Source organism: Jaculus jaculus, chromosome 8 (genome assembly GCF_020740685.1).
Source record: "Jaculus jaculus isolate mJacJac1 chromosome 8, mJacJac1.mat.Y.cur, whole genome shotgun sequence".
Classification (NCBI taxonomy): domain Eukaryota; kingdom Metazoa; phylum Chordata; class Mammalia; order Rodentia; family Dipodidae; genus Jaculus; species Jaculus jaculus.
This window is the reverse complement of record NC_059109.1, coordinates 41,233,214-41,247,117: the sequence shown is the minus strand read 5'-3', so window position 1 is coordinate 41,247,117 and position 13,904 is coordinate 41,233,214. Positions and strand designations below refer to the sequence as shown.

Here is a 13,904-nt window from a genome sequence, read left to right as displayed (position 1 = left end):
GATAAACAGGCTTTGCAACTAGGCGTCTTTGACCACTGAGCCATCTCATCAGCTTCGATACTCTCTCTGACTTTTAACTAAAACTCAGTTTAATTTTATCAGCTAAATTTAATATGAGTTGATCTTTCAATAAACCAATAATATCAAATTTTTAATAAGATTTTTAAAAAATACATGGACAAATTACTACATTACTTAGAAATTAATTTCATTTTGACTTTAAGCTGACTTGCAGAACACTAGGGAAATATCTACATAAAACAAAGAAAATGAGCTAGAGGGATGACTTAGCATTTACAATGTTTGCCTGCAAAGGCAAAGGACCCAGGTTTAATTCCTCAGGACCCACGTTAGCCAGATACACAATGAGGCACAAGTGTCTGGAATTCGTTTGCAGTGCCTGGAGGCTCTGGCATGCCCATTCTCTCTCCTCCTTTCTTTGTCAAATAAATAAATAAATAAAAATAAAATATTAAAAAGGAAAAATTAGCAATTCTCTTTTTAAATACTTCCACCACTAAATAACAATGAAAAACATTTTTCATGGTTGAAGAATTAGGTTGATGATTATTTGGTGGTTGCAGTTAAAAGGCAGAGGTAGGAGGATCACTGTGAGTTCAAGGCCACCCTGAGACTACACAGTGAATACCAGGTCAGCCTGGGCTAGAGCGAGACCCTACCTCAAAAAACCAAAAACTAAAAATAGAAAAAGGAAATAAATAAATAATATAAAAGCTATTTATGACAAACTTATAGCCAACATAATACTTAATGGAGAAAGATTTGAAGCTTTTCCACTGTCCCCACTTTTATTTATTCATTATTTTATGTGTTTATTTGAGAGTGACAGACAGAGAAAGAGGCAGATAGACAGAGAGAACGGGTGCGCCAGGGCCTCCAGCCACTGCATACAACCTCCAGATGCATGTGCCACCTTGTGCATCTGGCTAATGTGGGTCCTGGGGAATCAAGGCTCAAACCAGGGTCCTTAGACTTCATAGGCAAGTGCTTAACCACTAAGCCATCTCTCCAGCACCCCCACTTTTATTTAATATAATACTGAAGTCTTAGCCATAGCAATAAGGCAAGAGACACACGTAAAAGGGATACAAATTGGAAAGGAAGAGATCAAGTTATCATTATTTGCAGATAATATGATTCTATACATAATGGACCCTAAAGACCCTACCAGCAAACTGTTAGAGATGATAAGCACTTACAGCAATGTAGCAGGACACAAAATAAACACACATAAATAAGTAGCCTTCCTATATGCTAACAACAAACACACAGAGGATGAAATCAGAGAATCATTCCCATTCACAATTGCATCAAAAAAATTTTAAAGTACCTTTTAATAAACCTAACCAAGGAAGTGAAGGAGCTCTACAATGAAAACTTTAAAACACTCAAGTGAGAAATTGCAGAAGACACTAGGAAATAGAAAGACATTCTTTGTTCTTGGGTTGGAAGAATCAATATTGTGAAAATGGCAATCTTACCAAATGCAATCTACACATTCAATGCAATTTCCATCAAAATTCTAATGGTATTCTTCACATAAATAGAAAAAAACAATACAAAAATTCATTGGGAAGCGCGAAAAACCTCCAATATCTAAAACAATTTTGAGCAACAAAAATAAGGCTGGTAGTATCACCATACCTGATTTCAACATATATTACAGAGTCATAGTAACAAAAACAGTATGGTACTGGCACAAAAACAGACATGTAGATCAATGGAACAGAATAGAGGAACCAGATATAAGTCCTGGTAACTACAACCACCTGATATTCAACAAAAATGCCACAAATACTCATTGGAAAAAAGATAGCATCTTCAGCAAATGGTGCTGGAAAAACTGGATATGTATCTGTAGAAGGATAGAAATAGATTCTTATCTCTCTCCATGCACAAGAATTAAGTCCAAATGGATCAAAGACCTTATATCTGGCCTGCAACTCTGAAACTGCTAGAGGAAAAAGTTAGGGAAACCCTTCAACATATTGGTCATGGCAAAGACTTTCTGAATATAACCCCAATTGCTCAGGCAATAAAACCACAGATTAACCAGTGGGACCTCATGAAATTACAAAAATTTTGTACGGCAAAGGACACTGTGAATAGAGAGAAGAAGCAACCTACAGAATGGAAAAAAATCTTTGCCAGCTATACATCTGATAGAGTATTAATATCTAGGATATACAAAGAACTCAAGAAACTAAATAATAAAAATCAGACAACCCAATTAAAAAATGGGCTTTAAAACTGGGCGTGGTGGCACACGCCTTTATCCCAGCACTCAGGAGGCAGAGGTAGGAGGACCACCATGAGTTCAAGGCCAGCCTGAGAATACATAGTGAATTCCAGGTCAGCCTGAGTTACAGTAAAACCCTACCTTGTAAAACCAAAAGAGAGAGAGAGAGAGAGAGAGAAAGAAAAGAATAAAGTGTGTGTGGGGGACTTTGGAACTAAGTAGAGAGTTATCAAATAAAGATGACAGATGGCATATAAACACATAAAAAATTGTCCTATATCCTTAATCATCATGGAAATTCAGATTAAAACTGCACTGAGATTCCATCTCACTCCTGTCAGAATGGTTACTGTCATGAAAACAAATGACCATAAATGCTGGCAAGGATGTGGAAAAAGAGGAACCCTTCTACACTACTGGTGGGAATGCAATCTGGTCCAGCCATTGTGGAAATCAGTGTGGACGTTCCTGAGATAGCTAAAAATAGATTTACCATATGATCCAGATATTCCACTCCTAAGCACATATCCTAAGGACTTGTCTCACTACCTTAGAGATACTTGCTCAACCATGTTTATTGCTGCTCTATTCACAATAACTAGGAAATGGAACCACTGTCAACTGATGAGTGGATAATGAAGATATGGCACACTTATACAATGGAGTTCTACTCAGTGGTAAAGAAAAATGAAACTATAAAATTTGCAGGAAAATGGTTGGATCTGGAGAGGATTATACTTAGTGAGGTAACCCAGGCCCAGAAAGCCAAATGTTACATGTTCTTTCTCATATGTGGATCCTAGCCACAAATGATTGGACTTCTAAGTGAGTAGAAATAAAACTCAGTAGCAGAGGCCAGTAAGCTAGAAAGGGGATGTAAAGGGGAATAGAAAGGGATGGAGGACTTAATAGGATGGTATTGGATATTTGTAAGTAGAAGAACAGATTAATGGGGGTGAAAAGCCCAAGTGAGGTCAGGATAAGAGATTGAGTAAAGGAAAGGTGGAGGAAGGGCTAATCAGAAGCTAAGAGGATATAAATAAGTCATATGGAAGCCTACTTTTTTGGACAGTGGGACATTCAGAAGTCATATACTGTTATTAGAAAATTTTCAGTGCCAGGGATGGGAAACCTTCCAGTGAGTTGTTGGCCAGGGAGGTCCCTGATGCCCCCAAAACATTACAGGCCATTGCTAAGGCTCTTGGTTTCCCACCAGGAATAGATGGCAAGACCCTATTGCTGAAGACTCCACATACTTGGGCTGCAAGGTCACTGAGAAATCCTGCTGGAGCTGAGCTGAAACTTCCTCCATGTAGACCATCTGACAGAAAGCTGGAAAAAGCTATGCTGCATGCAGTTCATTAGGAAAAATCACCAGTGGAGATACTCAACAGTGGACACTGCAAGCCTTAAATTTGGCTAGCAAGCCAAATGAGCCAACAGGTGTAATAGTGGCAAGTCTGTTATGGGGGAAATCAACTGCTGTCTAATTGGTCTGGAGGCCTGCTCCATGAGAAGGAATACATCCCTGATACTGAAAACCTACAACAGGGGTATTCATGAGCCCTGGGGGTATAACATCTGCTGGTATTGGGCTAAATGTATATACTATGCTCACCAAACTGCCTGTCAAGCACTTCTCTTAACATTCTACCCATATATTAATGCTACTCTCACTTTTGTTTAGAGAACCTTCTCTTTTCAGATGGCAGTGACTTTGGGATAACTCAGAAGGCACAATGGTGCTGAGAAGAAGTTACAGAGGAGTTCTCAGCACCTTACAAGGCAGAGGGTCCATTGCGGAAGAGGTAGCGGAAAGAATGTAAGAGCCAAAGGAAGGGTAGGACTCCTTACAATGTGCTCTTCCAGACACAAAATGGCCTGGATAACCATGACCTCACAGTGCCTGACACTACCTACATAAGACCATCATAATAGGAGGAAAAGATCATGACATCAAAATAAAAGAGAGACTGAGAGGGGTAGGGTATATGATGGAAAGTGGAGTTTCAAAGTGGAAAGTGCAGAGAGGGAGGGAATTACCATGGGTTGTTGTCTACAGTTATGAAAATTTTTTAAAAGTCCATATGTCTGGAATTAAATGACTGACTACTCACCAAAAATCCATAAAATATTTCCATCAGATAGACCAAGATTAACTCTCTGAAGCATTCCTGACTCTGGTCTTTGTGACATAGAAGAACATCAACAATGTATGAAACATTATTTTGGCCTTTTAGAAGATTGTAGACATGATGTTGGTAGATGAATTCATAAGGTGAAGGGTTGATAGCCCTCTGATAAACACAAAAATCATTTTCATTGGTAACATCTGGCTAATTTGGTGTTTGAACAAAATGCTGTGAAGTATTTTTCCATCAAGGTACTTAGGATGAAGAGGTACTCTGGAATCAAGGTAGGTACAGAACACGTGCATGATAACCTTTGATCCTTTCAACCAAGTATTCCTGGTAAAGTGTCAGGCTGGGCTCCTGCACAATTGTATTCAACATTAGCATGAGAGGGGCTTTGACCAAGGCAGCTTGTTTCATGCTAGTAATACTAGCCTCTCCTATTTGTAGTTCTGGACAACCCATCTGTCTCATCTGGGTGCTGACAGACTCAATCTCTTGTACAAGTGGCGCTAATATTGTCTCATTGATCCAATTTCTGAACTTAGCTGTCCATGAATCTATATGATCAAGAAGTTGTTGGGCTGGAGAGGTGGCTTAGCGGTTAAGCGCTTGCCTGTGAAGCCTAAGGACCCCGGTTTGAGGCTCGGTTCCCCAGGTCCCACGTTAGCCTGATGCACAAGGGGGCGCATGCATCTGGAGTTCGTTTGCAGAGGCTGGAAGCCCTGGCGCGCCCATTCTCTCTCTCTCCCTCTATCTGTCTTTCTCTCTGTGTCTGTCGCTCTCAAATAAATAAATAAATAAATAATTTAAAAAAAAAAAAAAAGAAGTTGTCTATTCATAGTCTCTCTTGCCCAAACCTCTACTGTAACTTGCTTAGTACTGAGACCGGCGTCATCCTTGTTTGCTTATGGGGCCTGAGACATTTGTGCATAATCCACCACAGAAAGGCTCTAGTTTCAAAAAGTAGGGCTGCTAGAAGGAAAGGTAGAATCTGGACTCCTTGGAATTCTCTATGTAATCCCAGAGTGGGTGAGGTGGTGCACATCTTTGATCCCAGCACTTGGGAGGCAAAGGTAGGAGGATCACCATGCGTTCAAGGCCACTCTGAGACGACCGAGTGAATTCCAGGTCTGCCTGGGCTAGAGCAAGGCCCTACCTCGAGAAACAACAACAACAACAAACAGAACCCAAAATACTGAGGCCCTCAAAAAGGGTCTTGATTGATTTTTTTCTTTTCAATGTTTCAATCAAAGAGGATAGGAACTTTGTGAAATCAGAGAAGAAAATGATAAGGTAGGGCTGGAGAGATGGCTTAGCAGTGAAGCACTTGCCTGTAAAGCCTAAGGACCTCGGTTCGAGGCTCAACTCCCCAGAACCCATGTTAGCCAGATGCTCAAGGGGGCGCACGCATCTGGAGTTTGTTTGCAGTGGCTGGAGGCCCTGGCGCACCCATTCTCTCTCCCTCTCTCTATCTGCATCTTTCTCTCTCTGTCTATCGCTCTCAAATAAATAAATAAATAAATAAATAAATTTAGAAAAAAAAAGATAAAGTAGGGCTGGAGAGATGGCTTAGCGGTTGAGCGCTTGCCTGTGAAGCCTAAGGAGCCTGGTTCGAGGCTCGGTTCCCCAGGTCCCACGTTAGCCAGATGCACAAGGGGGCGCACGTGTCTGGAGTTCGTTTGCAGAGGCTGGAAGCCCTGGCGCGCCCATTCTCTCTCTCTCCCTCTATCTGTCTTTCTCTCTGTGTCTGTCGCTCTCAAATAAATAAATAAAAAATTTTAAAAAAATTTAAAAAAAAAAAAGATAAAGTAGCCATTGTTTCTGGATGTACCTATAAAGAGCCTACATGAACTAACTGCACGTGAGTTTCATTAAAATCATTTAGAAAAAAAAACAAAACAAACAAACAACAAGAAGAAAAAAGAGCATGCACTGGAGAGATGTCCGCGGATAAGACACTTCCCGTGCAAACATGAGTACCCGAGTTTGAATTCCCAAAACCCATGTGTAGTTGAAATCCAAACATGCCTTGTGGCTAGACAGGAGGCAGAGGCAGAAGAATCTGCGTGAAGCTCAAAGGCCAGCTACCTGGTGACTGCAGCAGTGGACAACAGAGACCCTGCCTTGACAAGGTAGAAGGCAAGACCAACCCCTGAAAGTTGTTCCAGGGCTGAAGGGATGGCTTAGCAGTTAAGGTGCTTGCCTGCAAAGCCAAAGGACCTTGGTTTGATTCCCCAGGACCCACGTTAGCCAGATGCACGTGAGCGCACACGCATTTGGAGTTTGTTTGCAGTGGCCGGAGGCTCTTTCCCTCTCCCCACCCCCCTCCCGATCTCTCAAATAAATAAATAAAAATAAGATATTTTTTAAAAAGTTGTTCTAACCTCCATACATGAGCTGTGACACACACACACACACACACACACACACACACACACACACACACGGCTGGGAGTGTAGCTCAGTGATAGAGTAGTAATATGCCTAAGCCCCCAGGTTCAATGCCCAGCATTGAAAAAAAAAGGAAAGAACACTCAGGAGCAATGAAAACAGTCTTCACAGAATTGTGTCGAAGGCTCAGGATTGAGATGGCCTCTAACGTTCATCACTCAAACAAATCAAACAAATTGCAGTGCATACATCCAGTGGAATACTATTTAATAATAGGAAGGAACGAACTATCAATAGATACAGGGCCAGACATGACAGAATCGCAAAATAATTATGAAGTGTTCAAGAAGCCAGACATAAAGAGCATATACTGTGTACTTTTGTCTATAGAATTCAAAAAAAAAAAAAAAAGGGCAGCAAATCCGTGCTGTTCAGGGGAGGCAGAGTTGGAGTAGGTGGCACTATGGAAAGGGACATGAGCGCTGTGCGTGGTGACGCATGCCTTTAGTCCCAGCACTCGGGAGGCAGAGGTTGGAGGATCGCCATGGTTCAAGGCCACCCTGAGACTACATAGTGAATTCCTGGTCAGCCTGAGTTACCTTGAGACCCTACCTTGAAAAACAAACAAAAAAAAAGAAAGAAAGAAAGAAAAAGAAAAGAAAGAAAGAAAAGAAGAAAAGGGACATGTCCAGGTGTAGTGTTGCACGCCTTTAATCCAGCATTCGGGAGGCAGAGTTAGGAGGATCAATGTGAGTTTGAAGCCAGCCTGAGACTACCTAGTGAATTCCAGGTCAGTCAGCCTGAGCTAGAGTGAGGCCCTACCTAGAAACAACCCCCCAGAAAAAAGAAAGAGGGAAAGAAAAAAAGGAAAAAGGAGATGAAGAAACACTGGGGTTGGTAGTATGGCCATTATCTTCATGTGTCCGTGACTTCATGAAGTATGCATGTAGTGGGACATCAGCTTGTACAATTTAAATACGTGTGGTTTATGGCATGTCAATTTGACCTCAGTTAGAGCCATAAAATCAACAGTGCCATAACCTCAGGAAACAAGTTGAACCATGGAGAGGAACAAAGGGTGAGTCTTCTTCCTCTCTGTGCTGAGGAGGGAGATGGCGCCAGCCAGACTTCTCTACAGTCTGAGATGAGCTTTCAGAAATGTTATTTTCCTCCTCTCTTTGAGTTTGGGGCTTAGTTTTCTTTTTTTTAATAGTTTTTTAAAAATAGTTTTAAAGGGCTGGAGAGATGGCTTAGTGGTTAAGTGCTTGCCTGTGAAGCCTAAGAACCCCGGTTCGAGGCTCGGTTCCCCAGGTCCCACGTTAGCCAGATGTACAAGAGGGCGCACGCGTCTGGAGTTCGTTTGCAGAGGCTGGAGGCCCTGGCGCGCCCATTCTCTCTATCTGTCTTTCTCTCTGTGTCTGTCGCTCTCAAATAAATAAATAAAAAATTAAAAAAAAATAGTTTTAAAGCCAGGCATGGTGGCGCATGCCTTTAATCCCAGCACTCGGGAGGCAGAGGTAGGAGGATTGCCATGAGTTCGAGGCCACCCTGAGACTCCATAGTGAATTCCAGGTCAGCCTGGGCTAGAGTGAGACCCTACCTCAAAAAAAACAAAAAACTAAAACTAAAAATAAATAAATAAAAATAGTTTTAATAGTTTTTTAAAAATAGTCTAATAGGTTCTTTTTTTTTTTTCCAAGATAGGGTCTCACTCTAGCTCAGGCTGACCTGGAATTCACTATGCAATCTCAGGGTGGCCTTAAACTCATGGCAATACTCCTATCTCTGCCTTCTGAATGCTGGGATTAAAGCAAATGAATTCTAGATGCATGCACCACTTTGTGCATCTGCATATTTATGTGGGTACTGGGGAATTGAATCTTGGTCATTTGGCTTTGCAGGCAAGTGCCTTAACCACTAAACCATCTTTCTAGCACAGACTAGATAGACATTAAGAAACTTGTCTGGGCTGGAGAGATGGCTTAGCAGATAAGGTGCTTGCCTGTGAAACCTAAGGACCTAGGTTAGGTTCTCCAGAACCCACGTAAGTCAGATGCACATGGTAGCTACAGGCTCTGGTGTGCTCATTTTCTCTCTCTCTCTCTCTAATAAAAAAAAATAGAATATTTGTAAAAAGAAACTTTAAGCCAACAAAGGGGAAAGTGTCGGGGGGGGGAATTACCATGGGATTTTTTTTATAATCATGGAAAATGTTAATAAAAATTTAAAAATTTAAAAAAAAAGAAACTTTAAACCAGGCGTGGTAGCACTCACCTTTAATCCCAGCACTGGGGAGGCAGAGATAGTAGAATCACTATGAGTTCAAGGCCACCCTGAGACGACATAGTGAATTCCAGGTAAGCCTGAGCTAGAGTGAAACCCTACCTCTAAAAAAACAAAAATCATAATAAAAAAGAAAAAGAAACTCATCCGAGGTTACCCAGCCAGAGGGCAATTTAGTTCTAATCTGGGAAGGCTGAGTCTAAGAGTCTGGGTTTTTCTTAAATTGGGCCATCTCCCCTTTCAGGAATGCTCTTAGAAAACAACGACAACCCAGCCTGCTTTGCAGACATCTGGTCAGAGGACTTTGGTTTATAGCTAGGCGGGGAGATGCGACTACATTCCGCACACGTTCATTGCCGTTTTGGAGAGAGGGAGCCAGGGCAGGCTGTTGGGAAGGGGCAGAGTCCCAGGAGATATTTACAAAGGTGTGAGGCCTGCCTGGCCTTCACATACCGGTCCATGCGAGCAGATGCCACTTCCTGGGCTCACCCATCCCCGGTCCTCAATCCCCCTCCATGCTCTCCTTCCCCAGGAATTGTCCTCTCCCCCTCCAGGGACTATGATATCACCCTGTCCTCTGCCCCACCAGCAGCCTCGAGCAGGAGGCCGAAAAGAGAGGTCTGTGCTCTCACAGACCATATACACACACACATATATACATATTTGACAGCGAGAAAGAGGGAGAGAAGGAGAGAGAGAGAGAATGGGCATGCCAGGGCCTCATCTGGCTTACGTGGGTCCTGGAGAGTCGAACCAGGATCCTTTGGTTTTGCAGGCAAACGCCTTAACCACTAAGCCATCACTCCAGCCCTCTCACAGACCTTTTTAAGGGAGATGGGGATGGGAGAGGCAATGCTCTGGGCTCCAGGTTTGAGGCCTCTGTTCTCACTGTCTCTGGAGTCAGGGTTTCTGAGCCTCCAGCCTTGGGCAGGGTAGGCTGGCATGGAGGTCCTGCATTGGGTGGAGAAGGCAGGCCCTGCTTGACTGGACAGAAAAGGTAGGGCAATATGGGTACCCGGGGGGGGGGGTGGAGGAAGCGGCTAGAGGCCCGAGGGAGGCAAGGAGGATGCCAGAGTAGCGGCGGGCACACTGGAGCCAATCAATAGCAGGGCTGTCTGATTGTGGCCTCTTTCTTCTGCAACTCTAAGATTCTGAGGCCCAGCAGAACCTTGCCCATTGTTATTAGGCCAATGGGGACAACGGTCGTCCCGCTTCCCTCCTCACTCTCAGGCTGCTGTTTCCCAAGGCCACGATGGTGACCACAGTGCCTCAGGCCTGGCTGTTTTGGCAGGTTAGTTGTCCTTTCCTGCCTGGAAGCCTCTCTGGTAATAAAAGCTCCCAGCCATGCCACCCACAGCCTCCCCAAAGCCCCCACCCCCAGCAAAGCCTGGCCAGCTCTCATCCATCTGCTAGCCTGCTCATGAGATTCTGTCCTTGTCACCTTTAAGAACTCTGCCAGAACCCCTCCCCTCCCACAGGATGACATCACCCATAACTCTGCCTGCCACAGAGTGGGTAGAGCCCGTGTGGCCAGCCTGGCCTTCCAGCTTCTGCCTGCTAAGACAGCATCCCTTCTTCCATGCCCAAAGACAAGGTGCTCTGGGCGGACCAGCCCCTCCGGTTCCCTGCCTCTATAACGGTGCCTGGCCTGAGCCCACAGAGCTATACTGGCTCCGTGCCCATCGAAGCCGTGCTGAGCCTCTCAACCTTCTGAAGGCTTTTCTGCTTGCTCCTTCTCAAGAACCCCAGGTCCCTGCCAGGCTCAGGCACCTCTAGTGTCTGGACACAGTCTTGGACTGCCCACCCAAGTGCCCCAAACTCAACCATCTGAGCCTTTCTGGTTTCAGCTTCCTAAATTTCCCTGCGGCCTTGTTGGCACTGGTGTTGATTAAATCTTTAGTGGGGCTGGAGAGATGGCTTAGCAGTTAAGGCACTTGTCTGCAAAGCCAAAGGGCCCAGGTTCGATTTCCCCAGGACCCACGTAAGCCATGCATAAGGTGGTACATGCGTCTGCAGTTCATTTGCAGGCACTGGAGGCTCTGGTGCGCCGATTCATTCTTCCTCATTCACTCGCTCTCTCTCTCTCAAATAAATAAAAATTGAAAAAAAATTTTTTTTAAAAATAGATCTTCAGGCTGGAGAGATGGCTTCGCAGTTAAGGCCCTTGTCTGCAAAGCCAAAAGGCCCAGGTTTGATTTCCCCAGGACCCACATAAGCCAGATGCACAAAGTAGCACATGCATCTGGAGTTTGTTTGCAGTGGCTGGAGGCCCTGGTGTACCCATTCTCTCTCTCTCTCTTTCTCTGTTTCTCTCTCTCTCTCCCTCCCTCCCTTTCTCTCTCTCTCTTTCTATCTGCCTCTTTCTCTGTCTGTCTGTCACTCTCAAATAAATAAAAATAAACAAAATTTGAAAAAAAATCTTCAGTGAACACTTCTTCTGCTGCAGTTGACATGGGGCTGGGGATGAAGTGCTGAGTCTCTGAGACAGTATTGTGCCTTGTCTCCACGGTGGAGAGCAGTGGCCTGACCCCAGGGGATCACCCCCACACCAAGGTTCACTTCCCACTGCTACACCTGGAACTAGGAAAAGCACACAGTGCCCAGGCCTAGGTGTGTCCTGGGAACTTCTGTGAGTCCCAGCCAAGCCACCTGTTGCCTCTAGATGCCCCCCTCCCCCCCACTCTGGCATGCAAGCTCTTGGAAAGGTAGGGCCCAGACTTTGGAGTCTGCCCTGGAAGAGACCAGCCCCACCTCATACACTCTGAGGTCTCCATTGCAGGCATAGGAGTCAGAACGGCATTTCCTGAGGCAGGACTGTCCCTTGTGGGGTGGGAGACAGGGTGAGTAAACGAAGAGAAAAGGAGCATGCTACTCTGAGCTGCCTTCTTAGTCCTTCTATCTGGAGTAGCCCCTTGTAGCCCCACCTTTCTTATCATTCCCTTTAGCACCTCACAAATGGCCTGGTTTTTTTTTTGTTGTTTTTTTTTTTTGAGGTAGGGTCTTACTCTAGCCCAGGCTGACCTAGAACTCACTCTGTAGTCCCAGGCTGGCCTCCAACTCACAGCTATTCTACCCCTGCTTCCGCATGCACCACCATGCCTGGCACAAATGGCCTTCATTTATTTATTTATTTGACAGAGAAAGAGGGAGAGAAAGAGAGAGAGAGAGACAGAGAGAATGGGCACACCAGGGCCTCCAGCCACTGCAAACAAACTCCAGACACATGTGCCCCCTTGTGCATCTGGCTAACATGAGTCCTGGGGAATAGAACCTGGGTCCTTAGGCTTTGCAGGCAAACACCTTAACCACTAAGCCATTTCTCCAGCCCAACAAATGGCCTATTTAAGGAAAAAAAAAATATATATATATATATATATATATGTATATATATCCGGGCATGGTGGTGAACGCCTTTAATTCCAGCACTCGGGAGGCAGAGGAAGAAGGATTGCCATGAGTTCGAGGCCATCCTGAGACTACATAGTGAATTCCAGGTCAGCCTGGGCTAGAGTGAAACTCTACCTCCAAAAACCAAATAATAATAATTATAAGTATTATAATTATTATTATCATTACTATTATTTATTTGAGACAGACATACATAAAGAGTGAGCAAGGGCATGCCAGGACCTCTGCCACTGCAAACAAACTCCAGACGTATGTGCCACTTTGTGTATCTGGCTTTATGTAGATACTGGAGAATCAAACCCAGGCCATCAGGCTTTGCAAGCAGGTGCCTTTAGCTGCTAATTCATATCCCCAGCTCCCCCTTTTTTTGTTGTGTTTGGAAATAGGGTCTCACTGTAGCTCAAATTGACTGGCACTCACTCTGTAGACCCAGGCTGGCCTCCCCTCATGCCACCACACCTGGAACAAATGGCCTTTAAGACCTAGGCAATTTTCATCTGCTCAGGCCCGCTCGGCCATCCACAGGGGCAGCCTTGCCGAAGCGGCGAATGAGGTCTGAGCAGTGCTGTTCCCACGGTGGCGCCTCCAAGGCCCTGGCTCCCTGTCTCTTAGGTCTTCCCTCCCAAGCCGACTTCCCTTCTCCTCTCCCTTCAGAGAGTAACTTGCCTTGCAGCCATTTTGTCCTTGGGGTTGGCTCCAGCAGTGTGTTCCAGATGCCACCAATAAGGTCTATGTGCCACAGGGCCCAGGTATGGATGGGGCTGCTGCCAGAGCTGGCAGGTGTCTTGGGGGGAGGGGGGAGTCACAGAGCAAGAGCTGTGATCTAGAGCCTAGCTCTAGGGTCAGTGTGCCCAACCCTGGTGGGAGAAAGGAGGGCAGACAGTGAAGCCTGGATCAAGACAGCCTACTTGGGCCAGGCGGTGAAAAGAGCTACTGGGCATGGACCCAGCCACTTTGGCTTTTGTTTGTTTTTGTCTGTAACACAAACAGGCTGTGCATCCCACCTCGGAGGGCTTGTGGTTTCCTCATCAGTCAAATAAAGTTTCTACAACTGGACGGTCTGTCTAGTCTGATGGGGCTGGAAGGTGAGGGGGAGGGAGGATCCTGGGAGAGGATGGAGAGAAAAGAGGAAAACTTCCGCCCCCAGCCGTAGCCGGGCTTTCAGAGCACTTCCGCCTCCCAGCGGTGTCTCAGAGTAACAAACCATAGTTTGAAAACGACACTGAAGTCCTCCAGTCTCCAGAAGTGGGAAAGAGGAGCGGTCTTGGGAGGTGTTTTGTTTTGTTTGTTTGTTTGTTTTGCCACCCATTTGTCCTCCCAGGGCTGTGTGAACTCTGGGTGGACAGAAGGGTTGGCCCAAGCCTGTACACAAGATACCCACAGACAGGCGGCTGTAGCCATTCATTCTCTCCCATACTCATGCTGCA

The 13,904-nt window shown here is 45.1% G+C and overlaps 1 pseudogene; it reads right to left on the bottom strand.

Annotated features, from left to right (window-relative positions):
* Window positions 1–4,369: 4,369 nt before the first annotated feature.
* On the bottom strand, window positions 4,370–9,530 carry LOC123462841 (annotated as a pseudogene).
* Window positions 9,531–13,904: the final 4,374 nt, after the last annotated feature.